The following is a 23,784-nucleotide window of genomic DNA, read 5'->3' on the forward strand; positions in this document are numbered from 1 at the left end:
CTGAAAGACAGACACATTAAAATCTGAGTTATTATATTGGATCTCTATGCTCTGAAAGACAGACATTTACTCAGACAGTAGAGAAGCTGCTGTGTGTCAAATAGACAGAGTGTATAAAACATGAGGAACAACTGCTCTTTCCATGACAGACTGATGACCAGGTGAAAGCTATGATCCCTTATTGATGTCACTTGTTAAATTCACTTCAATCAGTGTAAATGAAGGGACCGGTTAAAGAAGGATTTTTAAGCCTTGAGACAATTGAGACATGGATTGTGTATGTCTGCCATTCAGAGGGTGGACCAAAATATTTAAATGGGGCAAGCCGAAAGTGCCTCTGAACGGGGTATGGTAGTAGGTGCCAGGCGCACCAGTTTGAGTGTGTCAAGAACTGCAAAGAGTCTTTCATGCTCAACAGTTTCCAGTGTATCAAGAATGGTCCACCACCCAAAGGACATCCAGCCAATTTGACACAACTGTGGGAAGCACTGGAGTCAATTTACTTCCCAATAGAACGTTTTTGAGAACTTGTAGAGTCCATGCCCTGACGAATTAAGGCTGTTTTGAGGGCAAAAATAGGGTGCAACTCAATATTAGGGAGGTGTTCCTTTTGTACAAGCAGTGAATTTTCATGAGAGAACAGTCACTGCATCAGTCACGTTTTGCTTTCACAGCTCCAACACATCCGTAGACACAGCATCACTGTGAGTTATGGCTATAAAATCATGCAAAGTAGGTTTTTCATTTTGACAGAAAAAACTAGTTTGAGCCAAGAAGCCATATTTTATGTCCCAACCAAATACATTGAAATAAATTCATTTTAAGAGGATTTGACTGATTAGCAGCGAAGACACTCTAACTCAGGGGAAATGGAGTCCACACGTGGTAGTGAGACTGAGGAGGTGTCACAAATGCCACCCTATTCCCTATATGGGCTCTGGTTAAAAGTAGTACACTATATAGGGACTAGGGTTCCATAGGGCTCTGCACTAAATAGGGAACCATAGGGCTCTGGTCTAAAGTAGTGCACTATATAGGGACTAGGGTTCCATAGGGCTCTGCACTAAATAGGGAACCATAGGGCTCCGGTCTAAAGTAGTGCACTACATAGGGAATAGGGTTCCATAGGGCTCTGGCCTAAAGTAGTGCGCTATATAGGCAATAGGGTTCCATAGGGCTCTAGCCTAAAGTAGTGCGCTATATAGGGAATAGGGTTCCATAGGGCTCTGCACTAAATAGGGAACCATAGGGCTCCGGTCTAAAGTAGTGCACTATATAGGGAATAGGGTTCCATAGGGCTCTGGTCTAAAGTAGTGCACTATATAGGGAATAGGGTTCCATCTGGGACAGCCTGAGAACTCAGAGCAGCAGTTCCTTTCCAACTGCTGGGGGAATTTGATTCTCTAAAATCGTTTGTGAACAAACACATTAAACCTGTTGGAGACAACAGTAAGGAAAACAAATAACTCACACCAGGAAAGTAAACAAATATGGAAAGATGTCATGAAAAGTCCCTATAATCAGATAGAAAACATCATAAATAATAGGTGAAGGCAGCTAGCTTGACACTGCAACGTGTTGTGAATATTCCCTCTAGTCTTAACAGCCTCGGGCAGGGAAAGAGGCAGGGCTGTGTGAGAGGAGCGCTGACTAGATGGAATAGCGGCAGGGCTGGCTTTGTGACAGGCGAGCTGACAAAATGGATTAAAGGCAGGCGGGGCTGTGTGACAGGATAGCTGACTAGATGGATTAGAGGCAGGGTTGGCTGGCTGAGTGAGTGAGAGATCTGACTAGATGGATTAGAGGCAGAGTTGGCTGGCTGTGTGAGAGGAGATCTGACGAGATAGATTAGAGGCAGGGTTGACTGGCTGTGTGAGAGGAGATCTGACTAGATGGATTAGAGGCAGGGTTGACTGGCTGTGTGAGAGGAGATCTGACTAGATGGATTAGAGGCAGGGTTGACTGGCTGAGTGAGTGAGAGATCTGACTAGATGGTTTAGAGGCAGGTTGTCTGGCTGTGTGAGAGGAGATCTGACTAGATGGATTAGAGGCAGGGTTGACTAGCTGTGTGAGAGGAGATCTGACTAGATGGATTAGAGGCAGGGTTGGCTGACTAGATGGATTAGAGGCAGGTTGTCTGGCTGTGTGAGAGGAGATCTGACCAGATGGATTAGAGGCAGGTTGTCTGGCTGTGTGAGAGGATATCTGATGAGATGGATTAGAGGCAGAGTTGACTGGCTAGATGGATTAGAGGCAGGGTTGGCTGGCTAGACGGATTAGAGGCAGGGTTGACTGACTAGATGGATTAGAGGCAGGGTTGACTGACTAGATGGATTAGAGGCAGGGTGACTGGCTGTGTGAGAGGAGATCTGACTAGATGGATTAGAGACAGGGTTGGCTGACTAGATGGATTAGAGGCAGGTTGACTGGCTGTGTGAGAGGAGATCTGACTAGATGGATTAGAGGCAGGGTTGACTGACTAGATGGATTAGAGGCAGGGTGACTGGCTGTGTGAGAGGAGATCTGACTAGATGGATTAGAGGCAGGGTTGACTGACTAGATGGATTAGAGGCAGGGTTGACTGACTAGATGGATTAGAGGCAGGGTGACTGGCTGTGTGAGAGGAGATCTGACTAGATGGATTAGAGGCAGGGTTGGCTGACTAGATGGATTAGAGGCAGGTTGTCTGGCTGTGTGAGAGGAGATCTGACTAGATGGATTAGAGGCAGGTTGTCTGGCTGTGTGAGAGGATATCTGACTAGATGGATTAGAGGCAGGGTTGACTGGCTGTGTGAGAGGAGATCTGACTAAACTCCATGGGTGAGTCAGAACTCTTCAAATGAGACAATGCTAAAATATCAATCCATTGGTGAGTCAGTGCCAATATTTTCCATTTGTGCTGAAATCAAAATGAAAGAAAAGTGATATTCATCAGGCTACGGGTGTAAGAGGTTTTGTTGAAGTGCTGTCTTTGGTGCACTTATCAATGCACAACCACACGTTTAAAATGCATTCTGTCATTCCAAAATGCGGACTGTGATATATTTGAACATGACTATTTTATAAACACAAAAACATTTGATTAATAAAATATGTAACCTCTTGAGTGGTAGACTACAAAGCAGGTTCAATGAGTTAGCCATCTAACTTCGATAAAGAACCAGAAATCACCATTAGCTTTCTTAATCAATCAGAAAAACAAATTTAGATGTGTTTTTGGCTGAGTCAATTAGACCACGCACAGTTCAAGCTTATCCTTTAAAAAAATATTGAAAAAATCTGAATATTTAGTTAAGTTAGCGAGCTAAGTGATTGAACCTGCTTTGTAGTATACCTCTCTACTGTGATAAAACCCATGACGTCAGTCCAACATACCTTCAAGTGTTTACAAAACCAGAAAGTCCTGCTCACGCCATGCTACTGCACATACTTTAAAAACAACATTCTTCAGAGATTTCTCATGTAGGCGTGGGGTTAAAAAAAATACTTCTCAGTACAGTAGGTTTCTGGCCTATTTGGTGTCTTACATAAACAATGAGCAGAGCAGAATGGTAAGACACTTAAAGCAACAGGGATATCGATGCTGAGTGAGTAGGCCACGATTGACCGGTTCACCTATTGACAAAAAAATAGTTCCTCAGATCCCTCCACTGCGACTCCAGATCTCAGAGAATAAAGCGGATTCACACTGACCCTGACTAATGTCTGTCCCATTGGGAATAAAGATGATTAAGTAAGTAAAAGTAGTAAATAAATCTGACATCAGCTGTGAAGACCTTACTAAATGCTACAGGGAGGGGTGGTAATGTTTTTTTTTAGTAGGCCTACAGCCAATCAAATGATTCAAGGGACATCTTTCATGGACACAATTGTAGGCCAAATATATTTTCATCATGTGTGCGTACATACATTTCCGTCAGAAAAGGTCAAATGGAGATTCTGTCATTCTGCCCATCAGCAGCAGCTCTGAGGAAATAGCCTAGTGAGTGAAGACCAACACACCTGACCCGGATTACACACGTCTACAACAGTACCAACCCACCAAACACACGTCTACAACAGTACCAACCCACCAAACACACGTCTACAACAGTACCAACACACGTCTACAACAGTACCAACCCACCAAACACACGTCTACAACAGTACCAACCCACCAACACACATCTACAACAGTACCAACCCACCAACACAAGTCTACAACAGTACCAAACCACCAACACACGTCCACAACAGTACCAACCCACGTTTACAACAGTACCAACCCACCAAACACACGTCTACAACAGTTCAACCCACCAAACACACGTCTACAACAGTACCAACCCACCAAACACACGTCTACAACAGTACCAACCCACCAACACACGTGGGTTGGTACTGTTGTAGACGTGGGTTGGTACTGTTGTAGACGTGGGTTGGTACTGTTGTGGATGTGTGTTGGTACTGTTGTGGACGTGTGTTGGTGGATTGGTACTGTTGTAGACGTGTGTTGGTGGGTTGGTACTGTTGTAGACGTGGGTTGGTACTGTTGTAGACGTCTACAACAGTACCAACCCACCAACACACGTCTACAACAGTACCAATCCACCAACACACGTCCACAACAGTACCAACCCACCAACACACGTCTACAACAGTACCAATCCACCAACACACATCCACAACAGTACCAACCCACGTCTACAACAGTACCAACCCACGTCTACAACAGTACCAACCCACCAACACACGTCTACAACAGTACCAACCCACCAACACACGTCCACAACAGTACCAACCCACATCCACAACAGTACCAACCCACCAACACACGTCTACAACAGTACCAACCCACCAACACACGTCTACAACAGTACCAACACACGTCTACAACAGTACCAACACACGTCTACAACAGTACCAACACACGTCTACAACAGTACCAACACACGTCTACAACAGTACCAACACACATCCACAACAGTACCAACCCACCAACACACGTCCACAACAGTACCAACCCACCAACACACGTCTACAACAGTACCAACCCACCAACACACGTCTACAACAGTACCAACACACGTCTACAACAGTACCAACCCACCAAACACACGTCTACAACAGTACCAACCCACCAACACACGTCTACAACAGTACCAACCCACCAACACAAGTCTACAACAGTACCAAACCACCAACACACGTCCACAACAGTACCAACCCACGTTTACAACAGTACCAACCCACCAAACACACGTCTACAACAGTTCAACCCACCAAACACACGTCTACAACAGTACCAACCCACCAAACACACGTCTACAACAGTACCAACCCACCAAACACACGTCTACAACAGTACCAACCCACCAACACACGTGGGTTGGTACTGTTGTAGACGTGGGTTGGTACTGTTGTAGACGTGGGTTGGTACTGTTGTGGATGTGTGTTGGTGGGTTGGTACTGTTGTGGACGTGTGTTGGTGGATTGGTACTGTTGTAGACGTGTGTTGGTACTGTTGTAGACGTGGGTTGGTACTGTTGTAGACGTCTACAACAGTACCAACCCACCAACACACGTCTACAACAGTACCAATCCACCAACACACGTCCACAACAGTACCAACCCACCAACACACATCCACAACAGTACCAACCCACGTCTACAACAGTACCAACCCACGTCTACAACAGTACCAACCCACCAACACACGTCTACAACAGTACCAACCCACCAACACACGTCCACAACAGTACCAACCCACATCCACAACAGTACCAACCCACCAACACACGTCTACAACAGTACCAACCCACCAACACACGTCTACAACAGTACCAACCCACGTCTACAACAGTACCAACCCACCAACACACGTCTACAACAGTACCAACCCACCAACACACGTCCACAACAGTACCAACCCACGTCTACAACAGTACCAACACACGTCTACAACAGTACCAACACACGTCTACAACAGTACCAACACACGTCTACAACAGTACCAACACACGTCTACAACAGTACCAACACACATCCACAACAGTACCAACCCACCAACACACGTCCACAACAGTACCAACCCACCAACACACGTCTACAACAGTACCAACCCACGTCTACAACAGTACCAACCCATCAACACACGTCCACAACAGTACCAACCCACCAATCCATGTCTCCAACAGTACCAACCCACGTCTACAACAGTACCAACCCATCAACACACATCCACAACAGTACCAACCCACCAACACACGTCCCCAACAGTACCAACCCACGTCCACAACAGTACCAACCCACGTCTCCAACAGTACCAACCCACGTCTCCAACAGTACAACCCACGTCTCCAACAGTACCAACCCACGTCTCCAATAGTACCAACCCACGTCTCCAACAGTACCAACCCACGTCTCCAACAGTACCAACCCACCTCTACAACAGTACCAACCCACCTCTACAACAGTACCAACCCACCTCTACAACAGTACCAACCCACCTCTACAACAGTACCAACCCACCTCTACAACAGTACCAACCCACCTCTACAACAGTACCAACCCACCTCTACAACAGTACCAACCCACGTCTACAACAGTACCAACCCACGTCTCCAACAGTACCAACCCATGTCTACAACAGTACCAACCCACCAACCCACGTCTACAACAGTACCAACCCACGTCTACAACAGTACCAACCCACGTCCACAACAGTACCAACCCACGTCTACAACAGCACCAACCCATGTCCACAACAGCACCAACCCATGTCCACAACAGTACCAACCCAACAACACACGTCTGACCCGGTTAACACACATCTACAACAGTACCAACCCAACAACACACGTCTACAACAGTACCAACACGTCTGACCCGGTTAACCCACGTCTACAACAGTACCAACACGTCTGACCCGGTTAACCCACGTCTACAACAGTACCAACACGTCTGACCCGGTTAACCCACGTCTACAACAGTACCAACACGTCTGACCCGGTTAACCCACGTCTACAACAGTACCAACACGTCTGACCCGGTTAACCCACGTCTACAACAGTACCAACACGTCTGACCCGGTTAACCCACGTCTACAACAGTACCAACACGTCTGACCCGGTTAACCCACGTCTACAACAGTACCAACACGTCTGACCCCATCCTGTGTAACATGACTTCTCTTTATTTCCGGTCCTCCTTCCGGCCCCGTTGTTCCACCAACCCTGATAAGGTTCAGTGCCGTGACCACTCTCTTAACGGGACCATTAGTAGTGTCCGTCGATGAAGAGATGTTGTATCATAACACTCAGGTCTAACGCAGGTTGTGAAGGTGCCGTCCGTCTAATTACACCGGTGTACATGTTTTTGATATTTAAAACCCATTCACTAGGACCTCTGTTCTGAGAGCTGGGGGGAGCGGAACATAACATAACATAACATAACATAACATAACATAACATAACATAACATAACATAACATAACATAACATAACATAACATAACATAACATAACATAACATAACATAACATAACATAACATAACATAACATAACATAACATAACATAACATAACATAACATAACATAACATAACATAACATAACATAACATAACATAACATAACATAACATAACATAACATAACATAACATAACATAACATAACATAACATAACATAACATAACATAACATAACATAACATAACATAACATAACATAACATAACATAACATAACATAACATAACATAACATAACATAACATAACATAACATAACATAACATAACATAACATAACATAACATAACATAACATAACATAACATAACATAACATAACATAACATAACATAACATAACATAACATAACATAACATAACATAACATAACATAACATAACATAACATAACATAACATAACATAACATAACATAACATAACATAACATAACATAACATAACATAACATAACATAACATAACATAACATAACATAACATAACATAACATAACATAACATAACATAACATAACATAACATAACATAACATAACATAACATAACATAACATAACATAACATAACATAACATAACATAACATAACATAACATAACATAACATAACATAACATAACATAACATAACATAACATAACATAACATAACATAACATAACATAACATAACATAACATAACATAACATGTTCAGTTCAGACGCTATACACTCGTCACCCTGTTTACCTCCCATTCAGCTGACTTTCCTAGTCTAAACTAGAGCAAAACGTGCATTTACTTGATCTCAGCTATCTGCCTTGATATGTCTGTGGGGTAACATAGCCCCGCCCCACCGGGGGTAACATAGCCCCGCCCCGCCGGGGGTAACATAGCCCCGCCCCGCCGGCGGTAACATAGCCCCGCCCCGCCGGCGGTAACATAGCCCCGCCCCGCCGGCGGTAACATAGCCCCGCCCAGCACTATCTAACTATAAAGAGAGGGTGTGGACAGTGGTTTAAAGGCATGGCCTCCCGATAATGATTTTTGAATGGGAGCTCTATTACATTTAACCAACCATTAACCTTTAATTTAATTCAGACATTTTTTTTCTTCTGTTTTCACCATTAGACTAACAGCTCTGCTGAGAGAGAGCGAGAGGAGCAGACCAGCAGTAAAGGTGACATGATTCTTCACGCAGTCAAGAGTCGCCAGAAACACTCCCAGAGGACAAGACACACATCTGTATTCTACACCGGTGCTGCCTCCTCTCACACAGTCTGCTGTCAACAAATCAAAACAGAGCCACTGACTCTTCTCTGGGAGAGAAACGGTAACGTGGTAAGGCCATCCAGCCCTGTACTGCCTTAGCCATCGTCACACAGGCTGTGGGAGAGTGGCAGTCAAGCCCAAGACAGAGGATAAAGAGCAGAGGAGGGCCAGGCTCAAACACACAGACACACCCACAGCTAATCTGGAATGAACATCTCAGCACATTCCCCACGCCAACACACTCCGCAGAGGGAAGGGAGGAAGGAGAACAGGGCAGAGTGGGAAAGAGAGAGTGTGTGTTTGAGTGAGTGAGTGAGTGAGTGGAGTGAGTGTGTGTATTTGGGAAGATGAATAGTTTACTTTGAAGATCTAATGCTCCCTGTGAATCATTTGATAATTGATTCATTAATGTTTTGTCTTTCTATTTTGTAACTGTTTGGATTTTCTGCTTCAAAGGCAATAATCACCAACACACACTAGTGGAGAGAGAAGGAAAGGCCTCACTATGTTATCTGAGTCACACACTAGTGGAGAGAGAAGGAAAGGCATCACTATGTTATCTGAGTCACACACTAGTGGAGAGAGAAGGAAAGGCCTCACTATGTTATCTGAGTCACACACTAGTGGAGAGAGAAGGAAAGGCCTCACTATGTTATCTGAGTCACACACTAGTGGAGAGAGAAGGAAAGGCCTCACTATGTTATCTGAGTCACACACTAGTGGAGAGAGAAGGAAAGGCCTCACTATGTTATCTGAGTCACACACTAGTGGAGAGAGAAGGAAAGGCCTCACTATGTTATCTGAGTCACACACTAGTGGAGAGAGAAGGAAAGGCCTCACTATGTTATCTGAGTCACACACTAGTGGAGAGAGAAGGAAAGGCATCACTATGTTATCTGAGTCACACACTAGTGGAGAGAGAAGGAAAGGCCTCACTATGTTATCTGAGTCACACCAGTGGAGAGAGAAGGAAAGGCCTCACTATGTTATCTGAGTCACACTAGTGGAGAGAGAAAGCCCCACTATGTTTATCTGAGTCACACTAGTGGAGAGAGAAAGCCCCACTATGTTTATCCGAGTCACACTAGTGGAGAGAGAAAGCCCCACTATGTTTTTCTGAGTTACACTAGTGGAGAGAGAAAGCCCCACTATGTTTATCTAAGTCACACTAGTGGAGGGAGAAAGCCCCACTATGTTTATCTGAGTCACACTAGTGGAGGGAGAAAGCCCCACTATGTTTATCTAAGTCACACTAGTGGAGGGAGAAAGCCCCACTATGTTTATCTGAGTCACACTAGTGGAGAGAGAAAGCCCCACTATGTTTATCTGAGTCACACTAGTGGAGAGAGAAAGCCCCACTATGTTTATCTGAGTCACACTAGTGGAGAGAGAAAGCCCCACTATGTTTATCTGAGTCACACTAGTGGAGGGAGAAAGCCCCACTATGTTTATCTGAGTCACACTAGTGGAGAGAGAAGGAAAGGCCTTACTATGTTATCTGAGTCACACTAGTGGAGGGAGAAGGAAAGGCCTCACTATGTTATCTGAGTCACACTAGTGGAGAGAGAAAGCCCCACTATGTTTATCTGAGTCACACTAGTGGAGAGAGAAGGAAAGGCCTCACTATGTTATCTGAGACACACTAGTGGAGAGAGAAGGAAAGGCCTCACTATGTTTATCTAAGTCACACTAGTGGAGAGAGAAGGAAAGGCCTCACTGTGTTTATCTGAGTCACTAGGGAAGAAACACTAGGGAAATTCCACTGCAATTTGTGGCATACATTTTATCGACACAAAAAGATTCCAGTGTTTCCATCAGAGTGGTAGTGATTTAAATATACGGTATGACTTTATTCATTGTATCTGGCTGTTTTTCCTTTCAAGCCTGTCAGTCAAGCCAGACTGATTCAACACTCTGAACACTCTTCGAGCCTCTTCACACAAACTACACCTTTCCTAAAAAAAAATACCGTCTGCTAAACATATTACTCAAATGTAAACTAGGGGACTTGCTACGTCTCAACCAGTACCTCCAGAGGTAGTGCTCGATACCCACGCTGATAGTTGCCCCCCTCCCCACCCCCCGAAGCACAGCGGTGTAAACAGAATGGTCTCAGTAAGCCAACATTGCTACAGAATAAAATGGTAATAGTAGAGCCATGTTTTTGAAACAGCTGAATGTATAGACTTTCAGCTGTTTTTACCTGAAATTGCAGTAACAGCCTGTTACATTCTGAAATTGTAGCAGTCGCATCTGGTTGCACTGAGCCACGTAAAACTATGGAAGCAAAAGTGGTGGTCGGGGGGGGGGGGGGGGGGGGGGGGGGTTGTTTTCCTGGGGCCCCAGAGTTGAGGTAGTAGGTTGACCTAACCAACTGCGGTTGTAACGTATAATGTAGTAATAAATCTGCTGTAAATTTAAAAATATATATATATATTATATATATATATATATATATATATATATTTTTTTTAAACGATTTTATATGGGCTGATGGAACCAGATTACTTTTCTAAAACTGATCATACGGTTTATAAATAAATAAAAAACTCCTGGCCCTAGGGACTATGAAAACAAACCCTTTACACAGAAAGAGACAACAGCGATGGGACAAAAACTGAAACTGGGCTGAACTGGCTGTATGCAGGGTTGCATGGTGAAGGCCTTTGCATCTGTAATTAAAAAATAAATACTCAGTAGTTCATCACTATGGTATTGATTGATTCATTCCAGTCAATCATCTTGGATTAAAAAGGAGTAGGCAGCCTAACCACCTGAAGCTTGAATATAAACCAAATTCTATCAGTCACATTTTCTCAGAACACAAATAAAATTGGGCCTATTTTAGGCTATAAATACATAGCTTTCCCCTTGGACCAGATTGGATCTAGGCTTCCTGCAGCTGTGGTTGTCATCAGTAGGCTGCTCTAGGCTACCTGTGGTTGTCGTCAGTAGGCTGCTCTAGGCTACCTGTGGTTGTCGTCAGTAGGCTGCTCTAGGCTACCTGTGGTTGTCGTCAGTAGACTGCTCTAGGCTACCTGTGGTTGTCCTCAGTAGGCTCTTCTAGGCTACCTGTGGTTGTCCTCAGTAGGCTCTTCTAGGCTACCTGTGGTTGTCATCAGTAGGCTGCTCTAGGCTACCTGTGGTTGTCATTAGTAGGCTGCTCTAGGCTACCTGTGGTTGTCATTAGTAGGCTGCTCTAGGCTACCTGTGGTTGTCCTCAGTAGGCTCTTCTAGGCTACCTGTGGTTGTCCTCAGTAGGCTCTTCTAGGCTACCTGTGGTTGTCATCAGTAGGCTGCTCTAGGCTACCTGTGGTTGTCATCAGTAGGCTGCTCTAGGCTACCTGCAGCTGTGGTTCTTATCAGTAGGCTGCCTGCAGCTGTGGTTCTTATCAGTATGCTGCTCTAGGCTACCTGCAGCTGTGGTTGTCATCAGTAGGCTGCTCTAGGCTACCTGTGGTTGTTATCAGTAGGATGCCTGCAGCTGTGGTTGTTATCAGTAGGCTGCTCTAGGCTACCTGTGGTTGTTATCAGTAGGATGCCTGCAGCTGTGGTTGTTATCAGTAGGCTACCTGCAGCTGTGGCTAATCATGATGCATTTCATTAAATGGTGGTGGTATGGGCTTCCATATAAAATAGCTAAAATCGCAGTGAATTTACTTATACCCACATTCAGTCGCAAATTGCTTTTGCCACAATTGAAGACATGCTATTACCAACTCAAAGCTTTTGTCTTGAAGCCAAAACGTAATGAGTATTGCTGCTGCTCCACTTTCAACTGTTCTGCCTGCGGCTATGGAACCCTGACCTGTTCACTGGACGTGCTACCTTGTCCCGGACCTGCTGTTTAGGACTCTCTCTACCGCACCTGCTGTCTCTAACTGAATGATCGTCTATGAAAAGCCAACTGACATTTACTTCGGAGGTGTTGACCTGTTGCACACTCTACAACCACTGATTAATAATCTGACCCTGCTGGTCTCTTCAGAGACGTTCAAACAGGTTCAAGTCAGGTCTCTGGCTGGGCCATTCAAGGACATTCAGAGACTAGTCCTGAAGCCATTCCTGCATGGTCTTGGCTGTGTGCCTAGGGTCCTCCTGTTGAAAGGTAAACCTTCACCCCAGTCCGAGGTCCCGATTGCTCTAGAGCAGATTTTCATCAAGGATCTCTGTACTTTACTCCGTACATATTTTCCTTGATCCTGACTAGTCTCCCAGTCCCTGCTGCAGAAAAATCTTCACACAGCATGATGCTGCCACCACCATGCTTCACTGTAGGGATGGTGCCAGGTTTCCTTCAGATGTGATGCTTTGCATTTAGGCCAAAGAGTTCAATGTTGGTTTCATCAGACCAGAGAATCTTGTTTCTCATGGTCTGAGATGAGTCTTAAGGTGCTTTTTGACAAACTCCAAGCGGGCTGTCATGTGCCTTTTACTGAGGAGCGGCTTCTGTCTGGCCACTCTACCATAAAGGCCTGATTGGTGGAGCGCTGCAGAGATGGTTGTCCTTCTGGAAGGCTCTGTCAGAGTGACCATTGGGTTCTTGGTCACCTCCCTGATCAAGGCCCTTCTCTCCAGATTGCTCAGTTTGGCCGGGCGGTCAGCTCTAGGAAGAGTGTTGGTAGTTCCAAACGTCTTCCATTTAAGAATGGAGGCCACTGTTCTTGGGGACCTTCAACGCTGCAGTCATTTTTTTGGTGCCATTCCCCAGAACTGTGCCTTGACAAAATCCTGTCTCGGAGCTCTGCGGACAATTCCTTCGACCTCATGGTTCGTTTTTTTGCTCTGACATGCACTGTCAACTGTGGGACCTTATATAGACAGGTGTGTGCACGCCTTTCCAAATCATGTCTAATCCATTTAATTTACCACAGGTGGACTCCAATCAAGTTGTAGAAACATCAAGGAAGATCAATGGAAAAACAGGATGCTCCCGAGCTCAATTTTGAGTCTAATAGCAAAGGGTCTGAATACTTGTGTAGATGGCTGAGGCTAAGAGATTGCTAAGGCTGCAACGTAACACAATGTGGAAAAAGTCAAGGGGTCTGAGTACTTTTTGAAGGCACTGTATATTATAGAGGTCAGTCCTTTCGGAAGCCCAGATAATTTATTTAGAAATCCCATCATTGGATGGGGTTCGGTAGTTGGGTTACCCAAGGGACTCATAGGTCAGCATAGCGGTCCTAAGTTGTAAATATAGAGAAGGGGAGTTGCCCGGTAATGTGCATGTATCTTTAAAATCATGGAATGTTTTCATTACTGTCCATCATAAATCGGCAAGCGTATGGATTCCTTATTTGGACCATTGGGGGTAGATGCTAAAGGCCACACTCCAGATCGCAAGGCATTATTGTGAAATATTGGAGTACGGGCATGGGATTTAGATTCCCAGTTATATTGTTTTGCAGTTTGGTGCCAAATAGAAATTGTGAGCATTAATAGGGCCAAAGCGTAGTTTACGTTGTCTAACTTCTTGGATATAGGGGGCGCTATTTACATTTTTGGATGAAAAACGTTCCCGTTTTAAACAAGATATTTTGTCACGAAAATATGCTTGACTATGCATATAACAGCTTTGGAAAGAAAACACTGACATTTCCAAAACTGCAAAGATATTGTCTGTGAGTGCCACAGAACTGATGTTACAGGCGAAACCCAGATAAAAATCCAATCAGGAAGTGCCGCATTTTTTGAAACCGCCTCATGCCAATGACTCCTTATATGGCTGTGAATGGGCCACGAATGAGCTTAGGCTTTCTGTCGCTTCCCCAAGGTGTCGACAGCATTGTGACGTATTTGTAGGCATATCATTGGAAGATTGACCATAAGAGACTACAACTACCAGGTGGTCGCTTGGTGTCCTCCGTTGAAATTATTGCGTAATCTCCAGCTGCAGTATTTTTCCGTTCGCTTCTGATGAGAAACTAACTGTCACGACTGATATATTATCGAATAGATATGTGAAAAACACCTTGAGGATTGATTCTAAACAATGTTTGCCATGTTTCTGTCGATATTATGAAGCTAATTTGGAAAAAGGTTTGGCGTTGTAGTGACTGCATTTTTCGGTCTTTTTCTTAGCCAAACATGATGAACAAAACGGAGCTATTTCGCCAACACAAATATTTTTTTTTTTGAAAAAATTAACATTTGCTATCTAACTGAGAGTCTCGTCATTGAAATCATCCGAAGTTCTTTGAATGCTTTTCTTGTTTTTGTGAAAATGTTGCCTGCTGAATGCTAGGCTTAATGCTATGCTAGGCTATCAATACTCTTACACAAATGATTGTGTAGCTTTGGTTGAAAAGCATATTTTGAAAATCTGAGATGACAGTGTTGTTAACAAAGGGCTAAGCTTGTGTTTAAATATATTTATTTCATTTCATTTGCGATTTTCATGAATAGGAAACGTTGCGTTATGGTAATGAGCTTGAGGCTATGATTACGCTCCCGGATACGGGATTGCTCGTCGCTAGAGGCTAAGGAATATACAGTATCCGTGAATACCACCCCTTCCAGAGCAATAGGAGACACCATATTATATTAAGGGACATATCAATGAAGAACACCTCTTCCAGGGCAATAGGAGACACCATATTTCTCTTTACTCAGCCAGGGGGCTGAAGAATCATGTCTAAACCAATTTAGGATGGGGCGAAATGCTAGTGCCTGGAAATACAATTTAAAGTTTGGTACGTGCTAGACTTTCTACGTCTTTCACTCATAGTATGTTTTTATATATTTTTTTATCCGGGATCGTTAACCTTGCCATAAGCATTGAACTACAGAAATTCTGCCGGGGCAATGTGTACATTTTGACAATAGGTATCTTCTGGTTAAAGAAACTGGGATATTATTCCATCTAAAGAGGTCGGATTTCATTTATTTGAGCGTTCTGTTAAAGTTTCTGGCAATGGTTTTATCTGAGGAAGGAAATACATCTACTCAAGCATTTAAAATGGGAAACTATTGTGAATCCATGAGTAGAGATGGAGTCCTCCATCAGGGTCTTGAAAGGCAGTAAGATGGATTTGGTTAGATTATTTTTATAACTTGAGATGAAGCTGCATGCATCTATGATATTCAAAGCGATTGAGATAATATTTTACTATATATAGACAATGTGTCTGCAAATGAGATGAAGAGATCAGTAGATTTTAGGGAAATTTCGGGGTTCCAGGGATAATAAAATTGAAATTAGATCGCCTTGTCTGCTGCTTCTAGTGACTCGGAGATTGCCTGTTACGTCTGAGGGTATATAGCATTTTAATTGTATTAATGAAACTGGAGCCAATTCCTATATGTTCCAAGACAGACCAGAGATATGATCAAAAGCTTGTAACAATTCCAAAAGATTTTAATGAGATCATTCACAAGCATTTTGCTTAACCCACAATAACTTCAGCCAAATGTGTATCCGAACAATAACATTTGAAAAAAGGAAAATTAGTAAATTGAAATAAAATTCATTAGGCCCTAAATCTATGGATTTCACATGACCGGGAATACAGATATACGTCTGTTGGTCACAGACACCTTGAAAAAAAGGTAGGGGCATGGATCAGAAAACCAGTCAGTAGCTGGTGTGACCATTTGCCTCATGCAGCACGACATCTCCTTTGCATAGAGTAGATCAGACTGTTGATTGTGGCCTGTGGAATGTTGTCCCACTCCTCTTCAATGGCTGTGCGAAGTTGCTGGATATTAGCAGTAACTGGAACACACCGTCGTACACATCAATCCAGAGCATCCCAAACAGGCTCAATGGGTGACATGTCTGGTGAGTATGCAGGCCATGGAAGATCTGGGACATTTTCTACGTCCCAGAATTGTGTACAGATCCTTGCGACATGGGGCTGTGCATTATGATGAAACGTGATGGCAGCAGGCTGAATGGCAAGGCAATGGGCCTTAGGAGCTCATCACAGTATCTCTGTGCATTCAAATTGCTATCGATAAAATGCAATTAATGTTTGTTGTCCGTATGTTATGCCTGCCCATACCTTAACCACACCAGCACGGGCACTCTGTTCACAACGTTGACGTGGGCAAACCACGAAACCATACACGGATGTCTGCCATCTGCCCGGTACAGTTGAAACCGGGATTAATCCGTGAAGAACACACTTCTCCAGCGTGCCAGTGGCCATCGAAGATGAGCATTTGCCCACTGAAGTCAGTTACGACACCAAAACTGCAGTCAGGTCAAGACCCGGGTGAGGATGACGAGCACGCAGATGAGCTTCTGAGATGATTTCTGACAGTTTGTGCAGAAGTTCTTTGGATGTGCAAACCCACAGTGTCATCAGCTGTCTTGGTGGCTGTCTCAGATGATCCCGCAGGTAAAAGAAGCCGGACGTGGAGGGCCTGGCATTTACACGTGGTCTGTGGTTTTGAGGCCGGTTGGACATACTGCCAAATTCTCTAAAACGACATTGGAGGCGTTCAATGTTATTGAAATGAACATTCAATTCTCTGGTAACAGTTCTGGTGGACATTCCTGCAGTCAGCATGCCAATTGCACACTCCCTCAAAACTTGAGACTTCTGTGGCATTGTGTGAAAAACTGAACATTTTAGAATGGCCTTTAATTGTCCCCAGCACAAGGTGCACCTGTGTAATAATCATGCTGTTTAATCAGCTGCATGATAAGCCACACCTGTCAGGTGGCTGGATTATCTTGGCAAAGGAGAAATGCTCACTAACAGGGATGTAAACAAATTTGTGCACAACATTTGAGGGGAGAGCTTAATGTGCATATTGAACATATCTGGGATCTTTTCTTTCAGCTCATGAAACACGGGACCAACATTTCACATGTTGTATATATATTTTTGTTCAGTATAATAAGGTGACGGGGCATCATATTGTGTTAGCTTTCTGCCATGTTTGAGAAGTCAAAGCTCTTTGGAGGAATTCTTTGGATCATTTCCCAGAGTTTTTTTTCTCTTCGTTGTCAGACCGTCTGCTCCTCCCCCATCTCCTTCCGGGCAGGCAGGCCCGTTTCCCTAGCAACTCCAGACTCCACACAGACACAGTGTGTACACATACTGCTCCAGAGCCTGTACTGTTCTTCCTTCAGACAAGCATGGGTCAAAACTTTCACTTGCACAATTTCGCTCATCCACAAAATGTTCACGTTTGCTTGTATATGTCCAAACTGAAATTTGGTATGTATATGTAAACCTTTATGAGCTGGATTGCCTGTCTTTGCAATTTGTTTATTTTCCTTTGAGCTCATTAGCATATTTAGCTAGCAACCTCAATAGAAATTCTCTACAAAGTGCTAATTTTGTTAGCATTCTGGTAGACGTCAAATGGGTATTTTTACGTTTTTGGCGACCCCTTGTGTACTAAGCCGGTAATACTGTAAATCCCAGGATGAGAGGACTGTAGGATTTTGTAGTAATGAAACATTGAAACGCCATCTTGTGGATTTTTTTGTACATTCTAAGATTTGAAGTTGGCAGTAGTAAGCATGATGGTCAGACAAGCTCATACAGTGCCTTCGGAAACTATTCAGACCCCTTGAATTTTTCCACATTTTGTTACGTTGCTGCCTTACTCTAAAATATATTAAATACAAATAAAATCCTCATGAATCTACACACAATACCCCATGATGACAAAGCCAAATAGGTTTAGACATTTTTGCCAAATGTATTACACATTTTTAAAAATTAAATACCACATTTACATAAGTATTCAGACCCTTTGCTATGAGACTCTAAAAATTGAGCTCAGGTGCATCTTGTTTCCATTGATCATCCTTGAGATGTTTCTACAACTTGGAGTCCACCTGTGGTAGATTCAATTGATTGGATAGGATTTGGAAAGGCACACACCTGTCTATAAGGTCCCGCCTGTCTTTATAAGATCTATATAAGCAAAACCCATGAGGTCAAAGGAATTGTCCGTAGAGCGCCGAGACAGGATTGTGTCGAGGCACATATCTGGGGAAGGGTAACAAAAAATGACTGCAGCATTGAAGGTCCAAGAACACAGTGGCCTCCATTTTTTTTTTCTTTTTTTATAAAATTTTACCCCCTTTTCTCCCCAATTTCGTGGTATGCAATTGTTGTAGTAGCTACTATCTTGTCTCATTGCTACAACTCCCGTACGGGCTCGGGAGAGACGAAGGCTGAATGGCATGCGTCCTCCGATACACAACCCAACCAGCCGTACTGCTTCTTAACACAGCGCGCATCCAACCCGGAAGCCAGTCGCACCAATGTGTCGGAGGCTACACCGTGCAGCACTCCACCAATCAGGCCTTTATGGTGGAGTGGACAGACGGAAGCCACTCTTCATTAAAAAGGTATCAGGACCCGCATGGAGTTTGCTAAAAGAAACCTACAAACTCAGGTCTGATGAAATCAAGATTGAACTCTTTGGCCTGACTGCTAAGCGTAATATCTAGAGGAAACCTGGCACCATCCCTATGGTGAAGCATGGTGGTGGCAGCGTCATGCTGTGGGGATGTTCTTCAGCAGCAGGCACTGGGAGACTAGCCAGGATTGAGGCAAAAATGAACAGAGTAAAGTACAGAGAGATCTCTGATGAAAACCTACTCCAGAGAGCTCAGGGCCTTAGACTGGGGCAAAGGGTCACCTTCCAACAGTGGTTTTGGGACAAGTCTCTGAATGTCCTTGAGTGGCCCCACCAGAGCCCAGGCTTAAAACCGATCAAACATCTCTGGAGAGACCTGAAAATAGCTGTGGAGCAACGCTCCCCATCCAACCTGACAGAGCTTGAGAGGATCTGCCGAGAAGAATGTGAGAAACTCCCCAAATACAGGTGTGCCAAGCTTGTAGCGTCATATCCAAGAAGGCCGGAGGCTGTAATTGCTGCCAAAAGTGCTTCAACAAAGTACTGAGTAAAGGGTCTGAATAATTACATACATTTATTTCAGTGCTTTTGTTTTATAAAATTAGCAACATTTTGGGGGATATTTTGTGTAGATTTTAGAATAAGGCTGTAACCTAACAAAATATGGAAAAAGTCAAGGGGTCTAAATACTTCCAGAAGGTACTTATTAATGAAAATAAAATAGATTGTGTAGATAGTTTGAATTCAATTTGTGAGAATGACTTATGCCTGTTTGAGTAGAAAGTGTACACCTCTGCTTTAGGATTATGTGCTCAATGGGCATCAATGAGGTTGTAATCAGAAAGTATACGCTGGAGAGTCTTGGTTGTGTGTGGATTGTAGTCTCGCATGTCCAAAATGACATTCATGTCGGTAACAATAACCAAATGGAATTAAGTTCATGCTAATGATATGCTGTTCAGAGAAAAACAAATAGGATAATAGGAATTTGGAGCACACACACATGAATAAAAAGGTCATTTTTTTTCCATTTTGGATACATTAAGGAAGGTGATTCTCCCTTCTTGGTCTTCGCCTTTACTCAAGATGGCGATTGAGTTTCTTATGTATCATTATGAATACACTTAGTTTTGTTTGGGGCTGATGAAAAAGCAGCCAGTTTGTACAAATGGTTCTTTAGGCAATGTGTGTCCTTTTGGAACATGTGTGTTTCTTGGAACATGGCTATATAAACATGGTTTCTTGCTAGGATATCAAGACAGCTGGAAGGTTTAATAGGATTATTAAGGCCTTTCAAATTCCAAGAGAGAATAGCTAGCGTTGCCATTGTTAAAAAATATATATGTTATTAATAATATATAATTAATAATATTCTGAAAGACGTCTTGAGCTGCTTTGGCAGAAGAGAACGTGTGTGTTTGTATTCTGGAAGGTGAAGAAGAGTTTTGCCAGGTGGATGAAGCCATATCTCAGATTTAGCCTACATAGCTTGGATCTCACTTCATAGTAGGTTTCCCTCTGTTTTAGCAGTCAGCACTCAGGTCTGGGTAGGTGCTGATCCTCTCCTCCACATTAGGTCAGAGCCCTCCCCGATTCCGCTGCAAGTCAAACAGTTTGTCCTTTGACTTCTGTGGATTCGTACCATCAGCAAGACCCATTCCGGAGAGGACCCGTGTTAATTAACATCATGGGACCCAGCTTCTCCTGCCTAACCAGTTCATAGAAAAGATTGCTCATAACAGAAGTTGTGTTGCCCGTTTCCACGGCAGCTTCAAGTCCTATTATCCGCACATTGAATTTAAGTGAATAACTTAAAAGGTGATTCTATTTTCTCTATTAAGAGATTGATTTCCCCCCTCTAACTTAGCTCACGCTGTTTCCAGGTCATGGAGTTGTACCTCTGTCTCATTGGCTGCCTTCTACAGACTTTCTACTTTAATTGAATAGGCATATACTTTCAAAAAGGAAGCATTGGGAGTGATTCATTTACCAGTTTTAATTGCAAGTTAAGGGCCAGAGGTAATCTCCTCACAAACAATCTCTCGGATACTTGTTATACAAATGAATTCGCCACACCTTAATATGGTGTTTACAATCGACTATTTTAGAAAACAAGTCTGTTTATTCGTCGTCATTTTGCAAAAGAAAACCACGATAAGGCCCACACGTTTCAACGCATGCCACCGGAACCAGAACCCTGCGAGTTGTTTGTCATTTTGGAACAGTTTGTGCTTACTGGCTAGTGGCTACTGGGATATGTATTGGTCAAATTTGAGCTGCAGACAAAGAATTTCACATTTCAATTCACATGACATCCTTGCCTTTTTGTTGTGACTTGCAAAGTCGAATTCTCTTTCACCACCCCCCGCTCCTCAGACTCTCCTTCATATCTGCTAGTGGGAATAGGGCCTTAGGTGAGTTGGAAAACAAGCTCTGAAGAAAGTCCTTGCTGTTGAATGTGTGACAGCATAGAAGCTATGGCCTTCAGCTATGTTCAAACAGAGAGGAAGAGAGGACAACTCAGATTATTTACAGTCTGGTGGCTCCAAGGAGGAAGCAGAAGAGCCTCCCTCCCACTAGAACATATGCTAACTGGATAATGATAGCTTACTAGGAGAAGAGCCTCCCTCCCACTAGACCATTTGCTAACTGGATAATGATAGCTTACTAGGAGAAGAACCTCCCTCTCACTAGTCACTTTAATAATGCTACTTTAATCATGTACATATCTTACATTACTCATATATGTATATACTGTATTTTATACCATCTATTGCACCTTGCCTATGCACACTCGGCCATCGCTCATCCATATATTTATATGTACATATTCTCATTCACCCCTTTTAGATTTGTGTATATTAGATAGTTGTTGGGGAACTGTTCGATAATACTGCATTGTCGGAACAAGAAGCACAAGCATTTCTCTACACTCGCATTAACATCTGCTAACCATGTGTGTGTCACAAAACACATTTGATTTCAACAGATACTAACTGGATAATGATAGCTTACTAGGAGAAGAGCCTCCCTCCCACTAGAACAGATGCTAACTGGATAGTGATAGCTTACTAGGAGAAGAGCCTCCCTCCCACTAGAACATATGCTACCTGGATAATGCTAGCTTACTAGGAGAAGAGCCACCCTCTCACTAGAACATATGCTAACTGGATAATGATAGCTTACTAGGAGAAGAGCCGCCCTCCCACTAGAACAGATGCTAACTGGATAATGATAGCTTACTAGGAGAAGAGCCGCCCTCCCACTAGAACAGATGCTAACTGGATAATGATAGCTTACTAGGAGAAGAGCCGCCCTCTCACTAGAAGAGATGCTAACTGGATAATGATAGCTTACTAGGAGAAGAGCCGCCCTCTCACTAGAACAGATGCTAACTGGATAATGATAGCTTACTAGAACTCAGAATTTCCGGTAACTGAGGTTTTTTTTTTGCGGTGCCAAACATGATACAAAGAAAGAAACGTTTTTGGTGTGATAGAAGCGTTCATTTTCCAGAATTGTGTTTTTTTCAGGGGGTTTTTCCCCTTACCAAAATTAGATAAATATTCTCAGCAAAGCAAAGCAATCCTCAGCAGCTGCTGTTTGCCCCCAGTTTCTTCTCCTGAACCCAGGTATCTCTGACACAGATTTGAGCCTATGGATCTGATCACATTAGAGGACCATGTCATCTAGGTCTGTGAATCAAACACATGCTCGGTCACACTGCAAGGCGAGTAAGTGACAAAACAAGAGGACTTTGGGTAAACCATTTGAATTCAATCACTTTGACAGCACCCCTTTTTGATTTGAATGAAACATTTCATATTTGCCCATTGTAGAAGTGGTCAGAAAGAGATTTTTTTTTTTATTTAGACATGAATGTGCTCAAAGTAGTTTCCATAATGTTATTTATGTCTGTTTTTATGTATAGATTTTTTTCATATTCACATATATTGTAGCAGACCCTATTTTACGTCATCTGAAGTTGTGTTGCACCCACCATAGGTTGAGACATGTTCTTGACTACATGGCTTGACCACAGTTTCATAGCATCTCACATTTACTGCATGGTTGGTTAGTTATATGCAGAGAAAAGATATTTGATGGACTTGTACATACAAGAGCTACTAGATTCAACAGCTACTGCTTCTGCATTCCCAACAATTATTCTGAGCCAAAGTATTGCCTAGCAACCGTCACCTTCTTGTTAAAAGCCCTCCCTTCTGACTTAACCTAAGTCTTGCGATAGCCGACAACTTTTGAAGTCAACAAGCAGAAAAACCTTATTTAGAAAAACTGTGGTAATTAGTTTAGTTAGGCCCCTCCACCTCGTTCTCCAACCCATTCGGGAGCTCAGCCCATCCTATCCTAGCCCAGTCTAGCCAATCACATCCTGGAGCCCTGCCCATCCTATCATATCTTAAGCCCAGCCAATCCTATCCCAGCCCATTCCGGAGCCTGATCCAGCCAATCACGGCTCAGCTCCGCCCATTACAGAACCCAGCCCAGCCTATTCGAGAGCCACATGACCCGCTGCCAAGCACCGGAAAGTCCAATAACATTTGTATTTCCCCTCATCCGCTACACATGACTCCAATTACTAACCTCAGGGAAGCTAGGAAACTATAGTACTGATTGAAGCACCTTGGCCCTGAAGTGGAGAGGAGGAGAGGGTGGTGGAGGAGGAGGAAAGAGAAGGGTGATGGAGGAGGAG

The 23,784-nt window shown here is 43.5% G+C and overlaps 1 protein-coding gene across 6 annotated transcripts in view; it reads right to left on the reverse strand.

Annotated features, from left to right (window-relative positions):
- The window catches only part of ptpn13 (protein tyrosine phosphatase non-receptor type 13), a 166,280-nt gene that overhangs the window by 73,695 nt on the left and 68,801 nt on the right, over positions 1-23,784 (reverse strand). The gene's annotated exons all lie outside the window — the stretch shown is intronic.

The sequence above is a fragment of the Oncorhynchus mykiss genome, chromosome 12, assembly GCF_057628025.1.
Source record: "Oncorhynchus mykiss isolate SJ-2025 chromosome 12, ASM5762802v1, whole genome shotgun sequence".
NCBI classification, from domain to species: Eukaryota; Metazoa; Chordata; class Actinopteri; order Salmoniformes; family Salmonidae; genus Oncorhynchus; species Oncorhynchus mykiss.